This window comes from Topomyia yanbarensis, chromosome 1 (genome assembly GCF_030247195.1).
Source record: "Topomyia yanbarensis strain Yona2022 chromosome 1, ASM3024719v1, whole genome shotgun sequence".
Lineage (NCBI taxonomy): Eukaryota > Metazoa > Arthropoda > Insecta > Diptera > Culicidae > Topomyia > Topomyia yanbarensis.
The window spans coordinates 214,668,046-214,691,502 of NC_080670.1; the positions used below are offsets into that span (position 1 = coordinate 214,668,046).

At 40.4% G+C, this 23,457-nt stretch overlaps 1 protein-coding gene across 2 annotated transcripts in view; it reads right to left on the reverse strand.

Moving 5' to 3' along the window:
* Nucleotides 1-22,529, reverse strand: part of LOC131692300 (ELAV-like protein 2) — an 80,179-nt gene extending 57,650 nt beyond the window's left edge. Inside the window, exon 1 of one of the 2 annotated variants that reach the window (XM_058979287.1) lies at nt 21,421-22,529. The gene's annotated coding sequence lies outside the window, so the exon portion shown is untranslated. The remainder of the gene's footprint in view (nt 1-21,420) is intronic. The other variant, XM_058979277.1, reaches the window with a different exon arrangement.
* Between the last annotated feature and the right edge of the window lie 928 nt (nt 22,530-23,457).

Genomic DNA, 23,457 nt, shown 5'->3' on the forward strand with positions numbered 1-23,457 from the left:
TTCCGAAGACAGAGCTCAGAGTCCTGAATCTAAAGTTCCGAGTTCAGAGTCCAGAGACCAGAAACCAGAGACTAGAGCTCTTATCCCAAAATACTGAGCCCAGTGTCCTCAGCACATAATCCAGAGCTAAGAGCCAATAATTCAGAGCCTCTAACCCAAAATAGTGAGACCAGAGTTTAGAATCAGGATTCCAGAGCTCAGAGTTCAGATTCGATAATCCAGAGTTTAGATTCCGTAGCCCAGCGACCAGAACCCAGTGTCCCGAGGAGAGAGCACAGAGTGCGGAGTCCAGAATCCAGAGTCCCGAGTGCATAGTGCATAGTCCACAGTTCAGAGTGCAAAGTCCAGAATCAAGACTAAGGCAAGAGTTCAGACTCCAAAGCACAGAGCCTAGAACCCAGAGTCCATAACACAGAATCTCGAGGCGAGTGTCCAGAGTCCAGAACCCTGCACGGAGAGTGTAGCGTCTAAAGTTGAAAGTACAGAATCTAGAGCTCAGAGTCCAGAGACGAGAATTCTGAGACCAGAGTTCAGAGACCAGAGTCCTCAACTCAAAATACTGAGCCCAATGTTCCGAGTTCAGAGCCCAGAGACCAGAGTTCAGAGAGAGTCCTCAACCCAAAATACTGAGCCCAGTGTCCCGAGTTCATGGCCTAGAGTCCTCAACCCAAAATACTGAGCCCAGCGTCCCGAGTTCAGAGCCCAGAGTCCAAAGAGCAGAGACCAGAATCCAGAGACCAGAGTCCTCAACCCAAAATACTGAGCCCAGCGTCCCGAGTTCCTGAGACCAGAGTTCAGAGACCAGAGTCCTCAACCCAAAATACTGAGCTTAGTGTTCCGAGTTCAGAGCCCAGAGACCAGAATCCATAAGTCCAGAGAGAGTCCTCAACCCAAAATACTGAGCCCAGCGTCCCGAGTTCCTGAGACACGAGTTCAGAGACCAGAGTCTTCAACCCAAAATACTGAGCCCAGTATTCCGAGTTCAGATCCCAGAGTCCAAAGCGCAGAGACCAGAGTCCTCAACCCAAAATACTGAGCCCAGCGTCCCGAGTTCAAAGCCCAGAGTCCATAGCACAGAGCCCAAAGACCAGAGTCCCGAGGAGAGAACCCACAGTCTAGAATCCAGAGTTACTAAAGTTCAGAGTCCAGAATCTAGAGTTCCGATTCCAGAGTGAAGGATCGAGACCCTAGATACCAGAGCCCATGGTTCAGAGTCCAGAGTACATAGTACAGAAATTCGAGGCCAAGGCGCCAAGAGTCCATCATCCAGCGATGAGAGTGAAGAGTCCAGAATCTAAAGTTCAATGTGCATAGACCAGAATCCAGAGTTCCGAGGGGAGAGCCAAGAGTCCAGAATCCAGCGTCCCGAGTGCAGATTCCAGAGTTCAGAGTCTAGAGTTCGGATTCCAGAGTCCAGAATCAAGACCTCAGAGACCATAGTTCATAACACAGAATATCAAGACCAGAACCCGGTGTGCAGAATACAGCGTGAAGAGTTCAGAGTTCACAGTCTAGAAACTAGATTGACTGGGTTTTTTTTCGGAACGGTCTTGACGAGTAGGTGCCAGAAATTTATGTCTGACGCCGCGTTGAAATCCAAGATGGCGACTTCCGGACGTAAATTATAACGATTACACTTAGGATTGTTTATCTTTGCACAGCACTTGATACTGTTTATCTTTAATTTTTACAATTGATCCATAATGATAATTTTACTAGAACTGCTCTTCACTACTGTTGTTACAAGACTGCTTTAAGGCCTTATTTTCATAGATGCTCCTTAGCCGATTTATATAAGACATTGTATATACAATTGAAATAAGAAACATTGGATTTAACCTCAACTCAAAAGTTAATTTAAATGTTTTTAATTTTAGATCGAATTCTCTAACTACAACTACTCATTTTCTTAAAAATATGCCCGCGATTTCAATGGTCAAATTATTTCGATTATTATCAACCACTCAGAACAAAAAAATTATATTCCGATGTGACGATTGCAAAGTGTCGGTAGCCCTATTTCAAGGCCCACTGCGACGGCTTTCAACAATCAAATTCAAGGTCACGCGCTTGCCTCTCGAACCGATCGCGAGCATTTCTTTCACTAACACACAAGTGCGAATCGTTATTCGATTCGAAAAAAGCAGATCCGGTTCGGGCGCTTATAAGCGTCTATATTGTGTTTGTGTTCAGTAGAGACTGAGATCGGTCGCTTGCTGTGGTGAAAGTTTACCCGAAAGTTCGCGTACGTGCCGTGGCTCAACGAATTGGAGGTGATTTCGATAATTTTCGAAATGGTCTTTTGCAATTAAATTGCAAGTGTTGATAATACTCGTGAGATTCGGGTAGCATTATTTGGACGTGATTCCGTCGTCGTCGCGATTATCGATTGTGGCGGGATATAAATGCTCTCCATGTTGGAGAAATAACGTGAAGCTTTGGATATTTGGCAACAAGTGTCGAGTTGCCTGAAGAAACAGAGCTTGCGTTAGAGAAAAATTTATGCATGGGGATCATTTGATGTGGCCGTTTCGGACGCTCTCTGGATGCACCGGAGGAGTTTAAGGGACTTTTGCTGCACACAGATCACTGCCGAATCAGATGGTTAGCGATCGTCATATAAGTATTAAATTTTTTTCGATTTTCTTCAACTCATTTCACGCCTCCTAAAACACTAATTTCGTATGTTATTTTGTCACTCGGACACCCCCGTTCCCTATATTATTTCAACGCACACTACGATGACTTCGAAATTAAATCAAGGTCGTTTACATGCGCTTACATGAATCGATCGTGGTTGCATAGGCAGCGAACGCCAGAAACAAGCTTTCACCAACACCAGTGTGCATTGCTATTCGATTTGAAAAAAAAACAACCGTTTCGTTCTGCGCGCAAAACGGAGCACGTCTGCGTCGCGAGTTTAGTTGAGATCGGTCGCTCGCTGGTGAAAGTTCACCCGTTCGTCGCGTGCGTGTCGCGGGTGCAACAAAATGGTGGCGATTCCGGAAATTAGTGGATGAGAGCTGTCGAACTGTGTTTTTTTTCGCAATTAAATTGCGAGTGGCTTTTTTCGAGCGCAAGCAAATATCGCGGCATTTTTTCGGCACCGTTCCGTCGCCGGTTTTCGTGGGCGTCATCGATTGGGTTCGGAGGCAAAAGAGTTCCGTTTTGAAAAGTGTCGATGGGAAGATCGACGTAAAATGGAAATAAGTGTGTTAGTAAGCTGAAGAAAATATCAAGTCTAAATGGCCGGTGATGAAGAAATTATAAAGTGAAGCGTTCTATATCAAAAGAAATGTGAGAAAGGTAAAAAGTGAAAAAAGCGTCCATTTGGTGTCATTTGGTAGTGGTAGTGCAGCGTTTTGCTGATCGTTTCGTTGATGCGCTGGAATAACGAGGAGCTCTCGCTAATTGCTGGTGAATGAGGTGGTAATAGTTGCTATATTTTACACCAATACAGGTATGGTCGCGTGTTGAAGGCAATCAAGCTGGCCGCCTGCTCGTAGTGCTTTCAGAGTTTGAAATAGGGTTTAAATGGTGTAGTGTGTGTTTATAAGAAAGCTGTTCAGCTCTGCCTTATTGAGTGCGCATAGTTTTGAAGAAGTGTAGTGTGATGAAGATGTTGGCTTATGATATGCTATAAGGATGTTGGTGAGTAGGTCGCTACTAAATGAATTTTAAGTTAAAATATACTATTTTATTTTTCAATACATATTCTGTTCCTCGAGCGAATTAGAAATATTAAGTCGAATTGTTTCCAAAGGATACAAGCTTGGCATTATAATCAATTTATGAAATGTTTTCCATCTGCTGAATTCAAGGCTAATGCTTAACTTTCTACTACTTCAGAGAAGAGAAAGAGGTATAGTGTGTCAACTAATTTATACACTTTCTGTTCCATCTGCGTCAATTGTGTTGGAAACCATGTTTTGTTTTTTGGATGAGTTTCTGAGTTATTTTACAACACTACTTGTGTTGGGACGCGGTACTTGAGCCGCCGTTCAGAGAGAAGGCTGAACATAGATCCAGAGTGATTAAACGAAGATTCATGGTGCATTGGAACACCTTACTCATGCACCCATGGGTTAGTACAATAATAGCAGTAGGGTTTCCATATTCACAGATTTTTCTGTAATCCACAGATTTTTTTTCACAGATTCACAGATTTTTGGCATTTTGATAAAAATTTCAGAGATTTTTGGAAGTTTATCACAGATTTTCACAGATTTTTTTCCTGTTTTAGTCATCACAGATGGTAAAAAGATTTTTTTGGCCGAAACACAGATTTCAATGTGGCATTTCTGAATAGCAGTGCGTTAACTGCTAACGCTCTCACTTCCAGTGCTTCAATTCTGCCGGGGTTTGCGTTGGATGTGCACCGTAGCGCTCATTGAACTTTATTTGGACGCAGCTGTAATGATTTTTTGTGAACTTATCGACATGCCACTCTTCGTCCGGGCAGATTGCGTTGGTTGGACAATTAACGCAGTCTACCCGGACGACGAGTGGGATGTCGAGAGATTCACTAAAAGATCATTGCTGCTACGCTAAAATAAACGCTTGTAAACATCCTAATCTGCGTGGTCGTGTTTCAATTTTCGTGAAGTTTTATCAGGTTGTTACCATCCGGGAGTGGGCGACGAAAAGGTTCGCCAGATGAACTTCGGTGCAAGTGATTCGGAACAGCTCTATGGCTGACATATTGCCTTATGTTCATAAACACAGAATGCACTCGGTACTGAGGAACGATTTCGTGTAGTTCTGTCGATTTGCTTTTGTTTGTCCACCGGATTCTACTGGATTGTTAGTTGTAGTATTTATGTCGATGTTCCCATCGGTCATAGAGGGGAATTCATCGTCAATGGGTTGGGGTAGGATGGCCCGGATACTTCCTACATGTTACTGTGCTAGCGATGGGGAAGGAGTACTAGACTGTCCTCACTTCAAAACCGATCTATATCGTGGTCAATATAGGTGCGTAAGTTCGTCTTAGGCGTTTAAACGTGGGTGAGAGTGAGAGCCAGTCGGAAAAATGTGCAACAATTTTGTATTAAATTTTGAGGTATGTATGACTTCTCTAAAATAAGTAAAAACTAATTTTTTAAGCGACGTGGGGAAAACAAAATTTTCTAGCCTGTTGTAGTGCAGCCATGATGAAGCACCTAAGAGACTCAATCAAATATACCTTGTGTCTTATGGAAATTCGAGTTTTCTCGTTTGTTTTCCGAGTTTTTAAGGAAAAGCAGTCTATCGATTTGCCATCAGTGAATGTATGTTGTAGCTCACATATCGGTGAATTCAATATAATACTGTTTTAGTTGGATTGCATTGTACGTTGACGTTTCCGCCCAAAAAATCCTTCCTGAAGGTGAGTGGTTACTCACATATTTGCTATGTATGGCTATTTTCTAGCTAATATATATTTCTTGCACATATCTATATTGCTAAGCACCTTTTTCTTAAATTCCAGTGAAAGTGTCATGTCTACATTGAAAGTTGACCGAGCAATAAGGGACCAAGAAAAAAAAAAACGGTACGGAAATGTGGTGTCTTCGAGAAAGTTGTAGGTTCTATCATTTTAAATTTATTTTCTGAAAAAAACAAATTTTGTAGGTCTTGTATGTTTTGAGATAGAGCATGTTTTGGATAAAAATTTAACTTACTGATTATGTTTTAAAAAATGCGTAATGTTTCAAAACTTGTAGGATCTACAAAATTAGTCTCTTTACAAGTTATACTTATAATTACCTGGTATACAACTTTTTCGAGTACACCATCTTTCTATCTCGTTCAATTACAAAGTTGAAAACAGCGGCACCCTAGCGACTGAATTTTGAACTAAAAGAAAATGACCAAATAAGGCGCTAGATGCCATGGAATAACGACACCATAACTCTAACACGAAATATAAGGAAAGGACGTGTGAATTGTGGGTTACCCCCTTTTGGACGCCAGCCATTCATTTAGCAACACACGGTTTGCATACTTCTCTTTCGCGCAAATTGGTTGTTTCTGTTCTTCATCTGCAGATGAAGTCTTCTGTCTGCTCCGCTCACCAACTAAGTATAAAATAGACAGAATTATTAAGAAACCGGATAAAGTTGTGGATACTATTACGATACCACGTAAGGACCGTTCAGGAGTGATATCAAATAGTCCGATCAAGATTATTAGTAGTCTTCTGAGACAATCCCAAGAATTTTGACAAATATTTGGCTCAGTTGGTAACTCCATAGTAAGGAACATTAACTATGCTGTCGTTCTGTTATGGGGTAAAAACAACCAAGAGTTTCTCCACAGGCTCACTTACTACAACGTCAATTTTATCTCAGCAAAACTTATGCCCGGTGAGGAACTAAGATGCCCAAGTAACCATAAGCTTCAAACCATTGCACTATATTGGCTATACATTTGCACTAATGTTGCATTGAAACTCTATTATGGCATTAACAATGCAATAAAGCTCTATATTAGCATCAATAATGCATAAATGCACAGCCGAAATATAGCATTATCGTTTGCTCTATATGCGTATATAAAGCTGATATAATGCGTACATGCTTCAAGGCTCTTTAAATGTAGTGTTGTATGTTTTTTTTTTGTTAGATAACTCTTCTTGAAGATTATATCGTCATATTTCATTTCAATCGAATATATACAATGTAGTCCAAGCAGCAAACGCTGCGCACTTACCGTGAGGGACGAGGCAGTTCGAGATTTACTAAAGGTAATTTTCGTAAAACATTCATATTTTTTTTAAATTCGTTTATTTGACACGGCTCAATGCGTTAGCTTAGAGGAGCCATGGGTCTTTTATATATTTACAAGATGTAAAAAATAAAAATCACAATAAGTTTTGAAGTCAATGGCCACTGTGTCAGGCCGAATAATCACGTTTTGTTGATGAGACTCAGCCATCTTGATAAATCACGCAAGAATAAATATAACGGTATCCTTTGTTCTTCAGACAATGCACACAAGTAACTGTTTTTTTTCGTTCGCTCTGCACTGGCTCGGACAGAAGCAAGAGCACACTGAGTATCGTGACCGCTGTCTTTGATGGTTGAAAATAGACTGAAAACAAAACATTCATATCATGTCAGAACGAAAACCCATTAAGGATATTCATTACAATGCCTTAGAAGAGTCAATTACGGTTTTAAACCTTTATTTTATTTTTTTTCCTTTTTGCTCATCATGCCGAAAGGAAACATAAGAAACGGTTTTAAAACCATGGCCGACAATGACAGTCAGCTGAAGCTTTTTAATAGCATTAGTAGTGCCAATATAAGGCTTCAAATATGTCATTTATGCGCTGGTGCTATATAATAGCATTAATACTACAGAAACGAGCAAACAATCTCTGCACAGTAATAGCACTATATTTCGCCTTTTTTGGCATAATACCAGCATTAAATCAGTATTTAGGGCTTCAAGGCTCTATAAAACTGCTTTATATGTGGATCTAAAGCAGATATAGTTTTATTTTTGACTTTCGCTAACAAAAGGACGGATACATTAATATATTTAAAGTCTACAGCTACTGTGTTGCACCGGAATTTGCTTCCTTTTTGCCTTTTTGCACTCATCTCGATCAGAACACAACAAACGATCATCACAAAAATAAAATCAAGTGTTTTATCATTCGCATCAGACCATAACGACTGTTATTTTGTAGATTCTTAACTTTCTTAAAGCTTGATCAGAGGTGGAATGTACACTGGTGCGCATTGTTGTTTGCACTTATTGCCAGATTGCATTTAAAATTTAACATCGTTTTTTGTATTTCTATTTGTATCTATTATGTTCCCACTAACTTTTTTAAAGGGTACTGAATCTCTTAAATGACGAATTGGTGGGAGAGATCATTAGCAGTCAAATGGTAATCTTAAATTTTTTGGTTTTTAATCCAGCAATTTGACCAAAAATTGTTTTTTATGCTTTGTTAGCGGACTTGTATAGTTTTTCTCATGATTATCCTACCGACCGTCATATGACCGTAATATGCAGCTGTAAAAATATTGATCAAGGTCTATGATTTTGTATTATCATTATTAAAAGTCAGGCAAAGTGGATAACACGTTCCAAGAAAATAGCTTTTTATTTCTGCCAAAATAAGAATATTTCTTTCATTTTTGGTCAGACATATTGCGAACCTACATAAGAACGAGTTTCGAGTACCTTTAATAATATTTGATATAGGATAGAATATGTCAAAACGGTACCTACTTAATAGAAGGCACCAGACTTAACATTTCCGTAAGCACCACGTCTCAAATGGGTGCCTAAAAGTTATTTTCAATTTACCAAACTATCAGCCCGAAATAGATGTACAAGCATTCGATTCTATATTTGCTGATAAACGGTCGTACAGCAATTACCGAACTGTATTCAGTGTGTATGGAACGGAAAAGCTCGACTGAAAAAGTAAAAACAAAACAAAAATTCCGATTTTCCGTTCAGTGAAGTATATTTGAGTTATTTGTGTTATACCATAAATTCAATAGAAATTTACCTAACCCAAGGCTGAGTATTAAAAATCTTGTAATTACTTCTGATTTTTGCCTTCGTCAAATGAAAACTACATTCAATGTGGTTTACCAAAATTTATCTTAGTTTTTCATTTCCGTGTAAATGGCCAACCCTGATGACGCGTCGCTTCGTTTCATATTCGATGTCACAATGTCGTGGCGGTCGTTTAACTGAAATCAGATAGCTTGTGTGCTGTATAGTGTCATATTTTTATCTCTAGAAACTAGAAACGATGAATGCAGTTTGGAAATATGTTTTAATTGCCTACCACCGGCCAAAAATATCGATCCACTCCGGAGCAGCACAAAAAACCGGACGCAGGTGGTTGTCCATTTCATGACCGATTATCAACCTTTCACTTGCCCGAGAGGTCAAACATGAATAAATGATTGCACTGTTGTGAGCGAAACGATGCAGCGTGGATCCTCGGTGGTAACCACGCGTCTCCACTCGCAAAATCCGTTTCGTCTGAAGCGGAACATTATTGATCAATACATTGATGAAGTAAGAGCATATTAAAAATATTGATTCCATAGAAATCAAATGGGTTTGACGTATTGAAGTAGTCTTGTCAATATTTTTATTGACAAAAAACTGGTCCCGTATAGGGTCCGCCTAACATTCGACAATCCTTCCCTTGTTTTCTTTCTAAACACATGTTCCTCAGTGTTTCAGTCACCCCTTCAACAACCGCCGTGAATTCATTGAGACATCACGACGGCAGACATCTTCGTTCTCCCTTCGCTGATATAGGTAGCGGAGGGCCCCGAAGGGAACCCCTTGTCAAACTTCACTTTCACTGCACTGCTCTTGTTATCTCTTGTTGTTTTGTTACCGTCAGTGTGTGCTACGCCATCCGTCGCTGTCTTCGATGAAAATCGTTTCGACATTTGAATACGGTCGGTCTGTTCTTTCCCTATGGTTGCTAGCTACCAGCAGAGTAGGAACAGTACAGCCCGGGTCAGAATCGATTTCGTCTGCATTGTCTGCCTGTCAGATGTAGTAGGCTGATTTTTGCTTTGTTGTGGTTAGGGGAGAGTTGTTCGATGCGGATAAGACTCAAGATGGGAGGTTGTTTTATACGGTGAACAGTTTTGATTTGGATGTTAGACTGATGTGAAGTTAGGACAGTATTCTCTTCAAATATTCAAATAGTAGTCTAAAAACAGTCTTCCAGGCGACTAGCAATTTTACTTCGTGTTTGACATGAAATTTCGTCAACAAGGTTTATTATAATGCTAATCCGAGCAAAACTGATAAATTGATTGTTCTCAAATTAAAGGAGACTTTAAAATAAAAGTAGATCGCAATATTATCGCAATACACTGAAAATGACTTTCGAAAAAGTGACAAAACTTTAACATCATAATTTTCATACACTTATAATTTTTGTTTCAATTAAAAAGCTTCTAAGCATAACAACATTTGCCAATTTTTTAGCTTTGACAAATCTCTAAGTTTGTACGGGGATTGCGACCCGAAACCGTGTGTAAGTCAAACGACTTAAAAAATATTCATAGCCCGGTCACTAATATTTTGGTGTCTTCCTTGGAATTAATAATCTATTCGATGTTCAGTGTACAAAGTCGAGCAATTGCAACCCTGCCGACACCAATTTCCACCCAAAGTGCAACGCCTACTTGGTTTTTCAACGGACAGCACTGTTTACCTTCCATCGCTCAAAATAAACATTTCACCACAGTTCAAGTAGTGCGATTTCCATTGATTGCGAAAATTTTCTCAGGGTATCAGAGAGTCGTTGAAAAAAAAAGATGCTTAGTGGTTGTTTTCCACTCAAACCTGATACGGGAACCGCCCTGTTTGCTGTCCTGGCGTCGTGTGATGTAATTATCGGCTCTTCCATTTCCCCTAGCTAGCTAGCTAGCTAGCTCATTGCAGTGACGATGCGCTTTTGAATGGGTCTTCTTGGCTGGGATAGACCGGAGCAAAAGGATGACCTATTTTCCGGGCAAAGGGAGTGCCACAGCAGCTGAAAACTACTACCACTAGTGTGTGCACGGATAGAAACTGTGCACTACTGTGATGCAAGTGGAAGCTCCCGGAAGCTGCACGGGAGGAAGGTTTTTTTCTCGCAAGCGGACCGACAAAATGGAGGATCTCATCATGCACTTTACTTGAGCTGGCATAATTGGCAAGGATAACCGTACCGATTTCAGCTAATTTTCCACCAAAATAAATGTATTAAACGTGTTGCTTTTTAATTAAAGTGCACTTCCGCCGCGGACACCGGATCACTCGAACACCTTAGCCCCAGGCGGCTTGTATTTTTTCTTCCTTTCCTCCCACAACAGCCTGTCATATTTTGCCACCCATTACGACACCACCCACACGCCGCGATTTTCATTCACTTTTTCATCGACCCTACACCGAACACACGCACTCATACACATTTGGACGAGAATGTCGTCAAACGGCCGCACAAACACTACGCAACAGTCATGGAAACTCTCTTTCTCTCTCTCAACCGCTGTGGTGTATCTCTATCTCCTAGAAGAAAAGGTGCGGCAACCGAGGCTGAGAAAATCGATATTCACACGACAGGGATACACTCCCGGACTGGGTTTAGGGCAATTTTCCTTTCGGGAAGGGCTATCGCCCTCCCCCCGCACACGGAACTACTTTTGCTCACTGTTTGCTCACGCAGTATGTGAGGAGTAGCAAAAAGAAGAGTGGAAAAAAACACCTGAGTTTGAAATTGACAGCGTTTCGCCGCTGTTTATTATTCCGAATTCGAAAGAAAAAACCTCGAAGTAGGCTACGTTGCAATCTGAAATCTGTTCAGCCTGCGTATCCCGGCTTTCGAGGGGGCGAGTAGTTGGGGTTGTGTCAAATCAACGATTCGCGTTTGGCTTAGAGAAGTTTATTTTGCTTGTTATTGCATAAGTTGTAGGAGATGCTTTTCTTCAGTGGAGCAAAGTTTTCCAGTTACAGGATTATAGTTATTTTTTCGTCTTGAATGGACGAACATATAAAAATGCGTTCGTTTAAATCGATACTTAATAAGAGTACACTTTTCCAAGCAAACCGACTTAAACTGTTCAATAAAACAAGAAAGAAACTTCTTTAAACATAAATATGTGTTCCTCAACCCTTGTCGTTTCCGTTCACAAATCTAAAGCTGACACTTCCGATAAAATCCGATCTTTCGAACTATTTCATCAACACCTTTATTTGGCTATTTATCGCTCATTAATGCCTAACTGACATTCCCCAACTGTTCTATACGTTTCATTACATACGCTTGTTTCCTTTAGCTAATTTTTAAGTAAAAATAAATTCATTTTAAGTGGTAAATATATGGCGTATGATAAACCAACATTGAGGTGACATTTTATTGGCACAATACACGCAACAATGCTCGACAAGTAGTTCGTTCGTCCTTAATTGAGAAGGAATCTACTCTCGTTTAGGTTGCCTTCGGCGAAGCGTGTAGTAGCATGGAAAAGTGTTGATTGTGGAATCGCGTGTTCGGAATCGTTTAGAAGTTCTGTTCCTTTTCCCAGAATGAGCGAAGAATGTTTTAATATTAGTTATTTTGCTTTTCGTTTTCGTTTTTTTTTGCAGCTTGCTGTGGTAATCGAAAGAAGGTGGCGGTAGTAGACTAATTACGAAAGGAAGAGATACAGTGCCAAAGGGGCGAAGTCCGGTCTTTCTTATCTTGGCCTGCAGGTATGAAAGAAACAAGTCGAACACTGGCACTGGTTGACTGGTATCAGTACGGGTGGATCGACTCCAACGAACGGAAATTAAGTGTGTTGGGATAGAAGGTCTACTTCCTGTTCGACTAGCGCGAGTTTACTGTTGGCCGTTTAATGTGTCTAATGGCTACAAAAGGAATAAACAAAAAGGGCAAGGATCACGGTCGCCATGTTACACATCGAACACCTTTTATTCTAGGTAACAGCACGTTATTCTCTTCTGAAACGCATCAAAAACGAAATTTGATTGTTTTAGACGTGTTTCTTGAAGGTCATTGATGGAAATGGATGAACTACAGCTAAACAACTAAGAAGTTTTGTTAGTTGAAACCAGGTTCGATTTAGTCAGAACTACTGTACTTGCGGGACGTCGCACTTGAGCAGTTGTTTAATAATGAATATAAGTGGTGTTTTCATTTTTTTGGATTACCCTCTGTCTGGTGCTAAGTCAGTGCCAGTTATTGATGAGACGAAGTCGAAACGCAAATTCCTCAACTTACTGAAGGTAGCTTACGTACCCTGGATTTACTAGCATGGAAAATTGGTTCTCACGGTAAAGAGGAACAAGTCTGTCTTTACCAGGACGCATGCTGGTGGACTTGAGTGATTCGTAGTTATGCAGCCTAAGCTCGACCCTCATCAGCAGAAGACAAAAGTTAAGCCCGTAAGATATTAAGCCTGTTCTAATGACCCTGCCACTTCTAGTTTTCCGATCTGTATGGTTCACATCCATGCTCTCACTCGAGTACTATGGCTTTAAATTTTCAGAACTTTCCCTACTTAATAATCTCTACCTAATTGATGTCGTTAAAATGTAGAAAAATAAAAAAGAAATTTATCCAGAGACGCATGTGTCTCCTCTATACAAACAGAAGAACAGTACAAGATGTTATTCTCGCTCGCTGCCGAAAATTAAAATTTACTTCAACAATCATCATCAAGATTGTCCTCTATGTCGAATATGTAGTCTTTCCACACAATCTATCCAGTGGCAAGTGTTGCTACACTTGCATTTTCAGCTTTTCATCAAAAACATTCCAACATTTTCAAAGAATTGAAAAAAAAAAGGAAAATGTTGACGAAGGAAAATATTTTCAAATTTTAATTCAGTTAATGCTGGTAAGGACAAGTTTGTTTGCTACTAGCACAGGGCTGCACAAATTAATTAATGCGATCAGTCTACTAGATAGAAGTTTGCAAACGCAGTCGCCGTAATCGACGCTATTGTACTTCCTAACATTTAGATTAGAGAAAAGAATATTTTATTGTCCTAAAAAAGACAGGGGTAATTAGTTCTTCATAAAACCAATTGGGTGTTAACGACATAAGGCACTCGCACGGTGTCTCCAAAACAAACAAAGAAACAGATATGGGCACACTGATTTCTTGGAGGGCAACAATAGCTGAGCAGCTCACTTGGACTGTTCGATTGACGTGGACCGAGTTAGTAGCGCAGTTCCTGAATCATTGGTTTTGCACTTTCGAGCGTAAGTGCATAACACACAGTGTGACACTTATACTCGAAAATGTAAAACCAGTGAACTCCACTTTACTGAGATACTGCCATCGAAAACGGCATCTGACAGCGACGAATTTCTCTCAGGTGACAGTTTATAGCCGGTGTTAATGCTTACTCGTGGCTGGGGGTGACTTCCCACTGGTGGATCATGTTGCTACTGTTCTGCTGCTTGTTGCTGATGCTGTCGACGACGGGTAAACGAATGATGAAAAAGTCAAACACTCCATGGTTTAACGTCGCAAAAAAGGGGGATAACAATGAAAAGCTAGCATGCGCGGATCAAACAATACTGTCAAATCATGGCACAGACAATAATTTTTTATATATGAAAGTTATACATGCTTTGAAAATTTAATAGAAGATTCATGAGCATTTTTGGTACAAAAATTGTTTAATTCCGTTCAGTATAATGAAGGTGACTAACTTTCAAAAAAATCTACCTTCTGTTTTATCCGAAATTTTGAAAAGTGGCTCCTATATTGAAAGGTTAGTCGTAGTAACGACAGCAGAATGGAGCTGAATATCAGTTTGACGAAAAAGGATCTTGAAGAAATCGCGGAAAGCACATCGCAGCTAGGGAATGAAAAGGAGACTCAGCGCAAGGAATTCACCGGGCAGACCAAGGAACTGACGAATGCGCTGGATGGAAAGCTGTTCGAGCAGGAGCGCGCGTTTCCAGCGAACTGATGGGCGTAGGATGCGGATTTTCGGTAACTAGAGATACATTTTGCCATTTTCTTTATTAAAATGTTTGACAATATCTTACTTCTAGAGGTAAAAGATTGTATCCGAAGTGCGACTTCTGTGATTTTATTTTTATGTAAATACATCTAACCCTTCAATTTGCAGGTCTTGTTTCAAAATCTCGGTTGAAAATTTGCATGAAACTTAGACCAAAGACAGAAAAAGAGTTTTCCCGCCCAGAAGCCTTGCAACTTCATAAAAATTTACAAGATACCTGGGGTCTCATGAGGACCGATCAAAACCAACTGAATCCTTACCGAGTATATTTTGGACTAATGAACAGTATAATCTGTTTCAGGCGCTGTTATGATCCGACTGACTAGAAAATTGATCAACTAGATTATTGATAGGTGAGTTTTAATACGTGTTACTCTTAGGGAAATATCGAATAAGATTTAGAAACTGTTGAGAAAAGCTCGAAGCATCGAAGGGTATGTTGTCGCATACATTCGGTCAATTCAGGTGCGTATTACAATAGATAATTTCAAGGAAATGTCTGCTGAAAGCGAATAAATTTCTTTATATTAACCATTAGAACTTTTAAAATCTAAAAAAAATTCAATCGTATGGTCCGATTATTATGGCGCTATTATAAAACTTTCCAATTATTTTTTTCAGTACAGATCGAGATACAAGCGATCGTATTAATCGAATAACATTATTATTATTATTATTAAATAACGAAATCGTCAGAAGCCAAAAACAACGTTACAATGGCCCATCGAAGTATAATTTGCGCTTTTTTCAATAAAATTTAACCGAAGTTACCAAACGTCTACCGATACGTCCGGTTGAACGTCTCAAGTGAGCTCCAACTCAGATGGTGTACGACGATGAAAAGGTTGCGGTTACTACGAGATCCGATTTGCAGTAAAAGGAAACGCGTCTGTACAAACCTGACATATGGCAGTCTGATTTTCATAAGTACACATTGTGATTTGAGCAAAGAAGGTACCATGTTCCAGATTCACAAAGGAAGAAATAGGACGTGCTATACGCAGTCTCATTACCCGAACATCATTGTGAATGTATTACGACTTAGACCTGAAGTTTATGCTATGAAGTTGTCGCGGAACTGTATCATATATTAAAGAATTTAGACATTTACGCTATCACTATCGATAAAGGGAAAATTTTCTTGCTGAAATATAATGGTTTCTGCTTTTGGATCCTCTAGCCAGAGGATAGGATTTTGTTGTCAGAAAAGGAATTAATTCCGCGACAAGGTTTGGCACTCCAAATACCTTCTACTTTCGAAATGGAACAAATTAGTTCAATTCATCATAACAGCGAATAATCCAGCCTGGTCGGAGCTGTCCGAAATAGAAGCCCTATCCTACTGTGAATGGTTTGATGATGCAGAAAAATAAGATCTGTCCAAATACTAGGCTGACGGTTCCGAGCACCTTACGGCATGCCAATAACAAGCCACACCAATATGTGATACGTTAAAAATCGGATACGGATCTTAATGCCTCTGATAGGGTTGAAATGCTTGAGTTATCAAAACGCACTAAAATCGAATTGAAGACATCTTGTTGGAAATGAGTGGTGACTGCATTAAACGACTTCATAAAACACAGTATAACAAAGAACCTTTATTGTTATTCCTGCAGTAAGCAACACCAGGATCAAAAATGAATGGTCCTCTAGGGGATTAACATAATATATATATTGATTTACAAAAAAAAATGAAATATCGGCCAGCGAAGTGCAGTATTGTCTCAAAAAGAGAATTCGGGTTTTCCCATAGTTGGAAGTCGACTGGATCGAGTTTCATCACATCAGGAACGCTGTACTGTTGACACGCAATATGTTAAAAAATACATAACGAAAGCATGTGACCGCCTACAACTATGATCTTCGAGTTTTAAAAACCAGTGAACAAATTTTGCCAAAAAATCTATTGTATTATTGTGATCTATATCGTGTAGATTTTTGTTGACGAGGACATTTTTTTAGTTTCAGAGCTAAGAGAAGGAAGCTCCAAAAATTGAATGACAGTGCAAATGCAGAGTAAAATTTCAATCCAATAATTGTTACTAAGTGGACCAAAAAGTACTACAGTGATAGACTTCTGAAGTAGCAGTGTTCGCCCATATATGAACCATGTTTGTCAAAAATGTAGCCCCGATATGAAGAAATGCAGATGGAACATTTAAGACATCGTAAACAGCAAAGTGCTTCGTCCATGAAAACTAAAGTACGAAGAAATCCTTGCTGGCTTGAAACAAAGTTGTAATGTTCAATATACGTTTTAACCCTCCGGCACTCGCGCCATTGTATTTAGTCCAACACCTTCATAAACTCTAACGAAATCTTCTTTCAGCACCAGCGGCTGCTCATTCGAAGAGCCATTCGCGCAAGTGCCGGAGGGTTAACCGCTCTAATCCAACATTCCTCATTTTTGGTCAAGGTACAGTCAGAGCTGAACAAATTCAGTGGAATCAGTTGATAGGTGATATCCTACCGTTTTGAGCTATCACCTTTTCGGACGTATATCAATTCAACACTAATATCATTTCACTTACTGAATGATAGTGATCAAGCAAGAACTTTAGAAAACGATGATGGTGGATATAAGATGGAATCACAGACTAACAGACATAACACTCGAAAACAATGCTGCGTCCGCTTTAACGGTAATTTTAAATGTATTTGTAGTTGGGACTGTGGCCACATTTGCAATTATGGCGCCACTGGCATATGAACAAGCATATAGGGGATAGACCACTAGTGAAAAATTGTTCCCAAGCCTGAGGGGTAACCAACCAGCAAATGAGCAGTTGGAACCGTCAATAAAAGGTTCTGGGAAAATTGCCGAGTCGATATTTTTTGAGGAAATTCCCTCATAGTGTTATGTCTGTTAGTCTGTGATGGAATGTTAAACCAAGGTTGGACCAATATCGGGCAGTGTTAGACCGACATCTGACCAATATTGAGCTTACGTCGGACCAGTATTGAGCTTATGCCGGACCAAGATCGGAGCATTGTCAGACAAACATAGGATCAATCGAACGGTATGTTTAATAAATAACGCGAAATTGTTTGAAATATCACTTCGCTGGCAGTCAATATCAGTGACTGATGCATTCAACTGAATGTTCAGTGTAATGAGCGATGGTTCAGTTTGTTCGCCTATCAATTTCACGTGTTCTGATACAACTGAACTGATATTGTCGAGCTCTTGGTACAGTTGAGAGAAATACCTGCCTTTATACATTTTATTTTTCCAAATATAATTAAATATTGAATACCTAAATATAAATTTGTTGAAATTTATTTATTTGAAACAGCTTTCTATAGTGTTTGGATAGGTGATAAAAATTGCTAAAAAAATCGTACATACATAGGGTTTTCTGAGGTTTAATGGTGCCATGTTTCCGTACGATGAAAGCATTAAGAGGCATCGTTAAAAATGTTCATAGCAGAATGTTAATGTTGCATTTAACGTACTGATGGACGGATTAAAATGTTCCCGAAATCGACCATTGCTTTGTAGAAATGGCATGGTTATTGTCCAAATGCTCTTGGTCTCGACACACAACCAAGTAGTACGAGGAGGTATAAATAGTATTAAGATCGATCGTCCTTGGTGGCGATGAAGTTGTTTATCTCCCTTTTCCACGAGCTATACGATTGACGACTAGGTGAAAACTTGTTTGCTGATTGCTGTTGCTACAAATTTTCCACATTTAAGTACCTAGGTTCCCTGCATCTTCCCTTTCGCTCTGATAAAACTTTATGTTCGGGGGGTTAGAAGGTCCGTATGAAATGTCGGCTGACGTGAAAACGACATTTTCTCAGGCTCAGAAAACATCGATTGAATATTCCTCTGGATGATTTAGTTGACAAAAATAGTGCCGTTAAGTCTTCTTTTCGATACAAATTATATTCATCTAATTCACGGTCTACTTTCAGAACCAAAATTTTCCATTTACCGTCGTCGATGTATCGTGTGACTTGACTAAACATTACTCGGGCGAGACTTTGAACAGGCATACAATATTACTTTCGGTGAGTTTTTCACGAAGAAGTATCGTGTCTACGTACCCACCCGGGAAGTAGAGATTGATGGTGTTCTGTCCGAAATAGGGCTTACTTGCAAAGATCTGCTAAAGTATGGACAAGCAAGCGCCTGCTCTTCAAAATTTTAGAAACCAGCAGGAATTTTCAACCCTTCCTGCGACATCAAAAACTTCTATTTCAGCCAGAGGTTTAACCTAGTGCTAATTTTGAACCCTAAAAATTCTCTGACATCGTGGATATTAAAAACTTTCAACATTTCCGATCGTTTTAACTTAGTGTGAGAGCCCCAGTTTTACATTGGAATTTTAGAAGCATTGTGCCGAAAATCCATTTTTTATATTTTAATTAACAGTTGGCAATGCAGATCTTGACTCCCACGATCTCGGCATCAAATTATTGCGACACATTCGATCTCGCGCGATTTTTTTTTCATATTTGACCGAAGCTAACCAAATTTTACCCAGTTTCTCTTTAGCGTGTCTTGTTTTCATCTGCTCAAGTGAGATCAGTAAGATTCCAGTCGAGATGCAAGCAGATCAGAAAACTGTTTGCGAATGGATTTTGTTGACCCACATGCAAAATTCTGGGTTGCCACATTGCGCCTTGAGAAAACTGATAAATACACATGAGTTGACCAGGAATGGATGACATTGGATCATCTACCAGAAGCTGGATGCAAACTTGGAACAATTCACAAAAAAGTGAGTAAGAGAGCACTGATTGCTCATATCAAGCAGAATCCAAGCATTTTGACGCGGGACTTAGCCAAAAACTTATTGTTCCACTCAAGGAACCGAGAAACGATTCGGGTTAAAAACGTACAAAGTACTGATCTTCTCGAATTGGACCGAACGTCAGCAGAGTGTTGCCAAAAGATGCGTTCGAAAACTACACGACACTGAGAACGAAACAAATCATTAATGATGAGGCCTACATCAGGGAAGATTTTATTCAGTTGCCGACGCAGGAAAATTTTTCGGATAAGGACAAGGTTAAACGCAAGAATTCGCTTCGAAGTAACTGATTTGGCAGGCCATATGCACTTGTGGCAAACGCAGTGAGCTATTCGTTTTCGAAGTCACCACAAATGGTTAGATTTAAAAGCTGACTGTTTTTCAGGCAGATTTTTACTGTTTTTGAAACAGCATGATCAAAAATCGTTGTTTTGATTCGATTTGGCTAAAGCCACTACTCCAAGTCCGCGCAGAAGTGGTATGCGGCTAATTCTGTGGATTAAGTGCCGAAAAAAATGTACCAAAAAAACTGTTTTGAACTCCGTCCGAACGAAAACTCTTGGGCCAGGATGAAGCGTAAACTTCGGCGATTGATGAAGAGGTCAAGGACGATTTGTATCGTCCTTGACCTCTTCATAATGAAGGATGATAAGGATGTGGAAAAAAACTGAGAAAACTGCACTTGAAACGACTGTACAGGTTTCGATGGAAGGCGTCAATCGCATTTTACTCCAACTCAACCTAAGATTTATACAGGTACTGAACTACTGTAAAACTGAATTCATTTCGGTAAAAAATATAGCCGATTGAACAATCAATGTAAAGTGTTGCAATAATTATCGGGTCACCCTTTAGAACAGTCTGTCAGTATACAAAGTCCTAAGCCCCTGGTCCTGTGGTTTTATATTTAACTGGTGCCTATTTTATGCTAGTTTAGATTTATCATCTAACAGACCGCAAGCTTATGGTAGTTACTGATGAAATAACGTAAAAACAAAATTTCGGCAGTTTCTGATACATTTTGATGAACGCCGCATGGCTAATTGCCAACTGGTTAACTATTCCAAAGGATCATCTTGTCGAACTCCATTTCTCATTTTCCATTCGGCAGAAAGAGTCGTTCGGTCGCATTTCTGAAATTCGAATGCTATTAGGCGGAAAGTAATTTTAAATTCTGGTAAATTTTGGGGCACTATTCTTACAGTAACTAGAAAGAAATTTCCTTATAGTCACTAGATGACGTGATTGTGAAAATGGGGCCCCTAATTTGCACACATGACCTGCTGAAAAAGTATTGAAAATTTACAAGAGCCCATTCAAAACACGCGCAGCCTACTGCTGCTATCTGATCTTGTCCGAAGCAGCACAAGACAGGCTGGTTACCAAAGATTTCCACACACTCGCCGCCGCAGTCACCACCCTTCGCCCTACCATCCACACCATACCGCAGGTTCGCTGTCTGTCGTCAGCAAAGCGTCAAAGGATCCTTACACTAACACACCAACCGTGGGCCAGTAGTGCACACAGCGCACAGAACTAGTACCTACTGTGTGTTGCCCTGTCTTGCAGTTAGTAGATAACAGAGAGGCAATAGAGGTTATTTTGCGCTAACGGGCGGTGGACGGCCGGCGTGTTGAAAGAGAACGATAGAGCGAAATAACAAGAGCGCAACCAATCAGTCGAGTATGGGGGGAGATGGGGTCAGATGATGGAAAACGCACAGCAGCAGCGCACCACAAAATCCGGGCATCGTAGCAAGCGGCGCGCAAAATGTCATGCCGCCATCATCATGATCAGCGCTAGTGCTAGTTTTCCTTAAGGTTTATTTTCTCCGATTCAAGAAACCTGTTCCCGAGCAACGGGTTCACGGGGGTACTGATTGACAGCTGACAGGCGTAATTTTTGTGCTACTCTTGCGTGGTGCTCCGGTTTGTATCCACCGCCATCACCACCACTTTTCGCGTGAGAGTTTGTGGCTCCGCGGTAGTCTCGTATCGAAGGAACGAAAAAAAAAAATTAGGGTGGGGTCCACCGGCTATATTTAGCTAAGCGTAACTGGGTTGATAAAACTACCGATTTCTCATGTGTGTTACAAGTTTTATATTACACTACAAAAGCGTTTAAAACTTTAAAAAATACTTACCAAAAATGTTTCCTCGTTTTACGTTTTATTTTCTTCCCTAGTATCTTATTATATCATGAAAGTGCATCCAAAAGATTACAAGATGTAAAATTTTCTTATCACCTATGATCCCGTTTTTCCTCTAAAATTTGCCGATTTTCCCGCACAGCTTGCTGTTCGCCTTTCGCTTTGACAGGGTTGGAGTTGGGGGGTATGTGTGTGTATGTATGTGAAGGGAGGAACTGCTTCGCGTTGGGTTATCTTCTGGGGGGGGTCTTTCCTCCTATTGTTTCGTTATGATTTAGTTGGTGTTATCGCTAATTTTTTTCTCCTCCCTTAGGCGAGACTTGGACCGTTTGACGATCCGCGCACTTGTCCCCGTCTCCGTGTTTAGAAGCACCTCCGGTAATTAATTTTTCCTTACTTTATTTTGGTTAGAGAAAAAGGTGGAATAGGTTTTCTGTGTTGTAACTTTTTTCTTCTGCACCGTGCCACAAATGGCCACTCCCGGACTATAACGAACTAAGTCACATACGAAGACTAGTAGTAGTAGTAGTAGTTGTTGTTGTAGTAGTAGTAGTAGTAGGAGTAGTAGATGATGGACGAAGACGCGAGGAACTTAAAATCCAGTCACTGAGGGAAAACTAAAAAATCCGACTTTTTCCTGGTTTTTTCTCCCAGGATGGAAAATCTAATCCGACCGCACGCGTCACGTTACCGAACACTTGATTTTCGGGATCCGGAAAAAAAACGCAGCGTAAGTATTATTTTCGCTCCTTCTCTCGATTTTCTCTCGCTCCGACCGACCGACTGTAGCCTATCAGTCAGGTCGCTACGCCCCGGGTAGAATACACACGGACTCCGCCGCCGTAGAACTTTCCAAATGTGGCTGTCGACGACTGACCGACCGACCGACCGAAATGAAAATTTTCCTGCAACTAGACCGGAAACAAGGGCTCCCGCACTTAAACTCGATTTTCCGCGGTGCGTTTCCCGTATATTTTGCTATACTTGAAACTGGAAAATATTACTATTGCAAAAATTATAACAAAATTAAGATGATGCACGAACAGACGAAAAATCAACTTGTCTAGCGCTGGAAAATATACACTGGATTGGAGTCGCTGGCGAAGAAAAATCAGGAACAAGGCTCAACCTTTTTCCAGATTTCGGAAAACCACCAACACGAAGTCAAGGCGAAGCGATCCGATCACCAATACCACGACCCTCAACGAAACTGCACGAGTGTGGGCCTGTTATCAGCACTCCTGATGGGCATTCTTCTTCGCTTTCCAGCTGTTCCCACCCTATCATCAGGCACCAGGCAGGATCGCATCGCAGTAAGCTACTCTGCTAGCCGCAGAAAATCGATTTTCCTTCGTGGAGTTGTTGAGTGCTGTCTGGGTGTGTGTGTATGTGAAAGCCCACATCAATAGAGTTCCCCATACAAACACAAGGCGTCGATGGATGGACGTCCTGTCATGCTGGGCTGAGTTGGGACACTGTACGTAAGTGTGTATGTGTGCGTTCGTTTGTTCTTTCGGTCGTTCGGTCGGTCAAACGAAGGGTGGAAAAGGATCCAAGCAGGCGCATGCGTTTTGAGTGCATGGTTGCGGCCCGTCGCTCGCTCTTACCGTGCTGTGTTGGGTGGTTGCCGCTGGCTGGCTGGGTAGCGATTCGGCAAATTAGGGTGGATTGCTGTAGGCCGGGCGAAATGTGGGATGTTGCTGCTTGGTGCTGGAAGGTTGTTTATCATTTAGCTTGCTGAAAGTTGAACTGATTGTAAGTGCAAAAACCGCTTGCAATATATTTTCTAATATGAATCATACCCATGTAATCCGGTTTTCAAATCTTTTATTGGTTATTAGCTATTTTATTTTAATAAGGTAGAAATGGTTCCTAATCAAGAGCTCTTCAATATTATTACTAGTCCTAAATCTCGTCTCAAAGCAATTCGTTTGAAAACATTATAATAGAGTTATTGTTACCAAAGACTTGTTTAACATAAATATATTTGTACTTATTGTTACGTATCTCGGAATGATTTAAAAAAAAACA